The sequence below is a fragment of the Diaphorina citri genome, unplaced genomic scaffold (assembly GCF_000475195.1).
Source record: "Diaphorina citri unplaced genomic scaffold, Diaci psyllid genome assembly version 1.1 scaffold1380, whole genome shotgun sequence".
NCBI lineage: Eukaryota > Metazoa > Arthropoda > Insecta > Hemiptera > Psyllidae > Diaphorina > Diaphorina citri.
In genome coordinates, this window is record NW_007378806.1 from 36,322 (window position 1) to 37,838 (window position 1,517).

The 1,517-nt window shown below is 32.1% G+C and overlaps 1 long non-coding RNA gene across 1 annotated transcript in view; it reads left to right on the plus strand.

The window, feature by feature from the left end:
• The first annotated feature begins 652 nt into the window (after nt 1–652).
• LOC103515604 overlaps nt 653–1,517 on the plus strand; it is a 14,299-nt gene continuing 13,434 nt past the window's right edge. Inside the window, exon 1 of the long non-coding RNA XR_003393273.1 lies at nt 653–860. This is a non-coding gene — a long non-coding RNA (uncharacterized LOC103515604). The remainder of the gene's footprint in view (nt 861–1,517) is intronic.

Below are 1,517 nucleotides of genomic sequence, written 5' to 3' on the forward strand. Positions count from 1 at the left end.
TGTATCTTAATAAAATAACTTAACAAAACGTTTATGCGTTCCATATTACATAAGTAGCTTGTAGAGAAGTTGAAGAGGGATGCGTGACATATGGTTACTCTGTCTAGCTGACTTAAAAATCGACTCTCCTCTTTTTCATGGGAACTCATGAAAAGAATCATCGTGCAAGTCGACGGATCCTAGAGCCATGAATAATTAGAAAGTATTTCTTGTTGTCTGTATCATGTGCTGCGTAGTAGTAAACTGAAATTACTATTCAACTTTTGAGAACTGAGTCAGAAAACACAAAAGATTTTTTTTTTTTTTTTTTTTAAGGCTTTATGGCAGGATTCTCACACAGTGAGCTCTTCCACCCAACCAAAAGCTCTTCCACCCAACCAAAGCTCTTCCACCCAACCAATAAAGTCAATTCTATTGATGACAGCTTATCAGTGCAGTACAGTCCAAAAAGGTACTGAATTTCGACCTCAAGGGACTGAAGTACTGATTTCTTTTTTTTTTTTTTTTTTTTTTTTTTTTTTTTATTTTATTATTATTATTATTATTATTTTTGTTGGTTTTCAATTAAAGTGGTAACTGAAACTCGAATTTTAACCCGATCCTTTTTTTCAATACCTAGGTACATTGCGATTTTTAATATTTCTTTTGTTTTCTCTTTACAGTTTATTAGGTATACTATTAGTCTTTTACCAATTAGGTGCAATTATTCAAAAAGAAAATGCATAAATAATTATCTAGGGTATTTTTTAAAGCAATAATCTACAAAGTTATTTCTTTTTCCAAGTATCATCTTTGTCTTTGTGAACTGGATTTTAGTTGGATTTTACTTTTGATTCTTCGGAAGATATTCACGTAATCAGGTGAGTTCGGATTTCATGACTTTTTGCGCAAAGTCCATCTTTCATTGTTCTTCGTTTGACATGCCTTTAATTAAAAAAGAAGTGCATCTACATAGGTAAAATGTTGGCGAAGCAGTTTTAACCCACAAAGAAAAGTATCCACAGATACCTATACTCATATGTAGGAATGGATCTGAGATTCTAAGGATCTAAAGTAGGTACCTAATGTACGTAGGTATGTACCTACTTATGTAGCTAAAATACTTTATTGTTGACGCACCAAAATAATAATAGAAAAATAAATACGCATTGGGTACCTACACACCTAAAAAAAAAAAAAAAAAAAAAAAAAAAACCAGTAAGATACTAGACTACTTGCTGTTGAATATCAATAATTTTTCCATCTTCCAACACAATACTACGTGCATAAATTTATCATCGTCCAGATGTTATCGAATGATTTTCCAGCAAGTAAGGACCAAGTACGCGCTGCACACGCCAAGTCAAAAACAGCAGGAACTTTCGATGTCAACAAATGCAATACTCAACATAAATAACTTTAAAATTAGTTAGAATACCTACCTATAGACAGTAAGTAAACAAAGATAGGTTCCAATCTTTGAGAGAGATTGGATAAAGATCAAAAGTTGTCTAGTGATGAAAGAGAGATTATCTCTC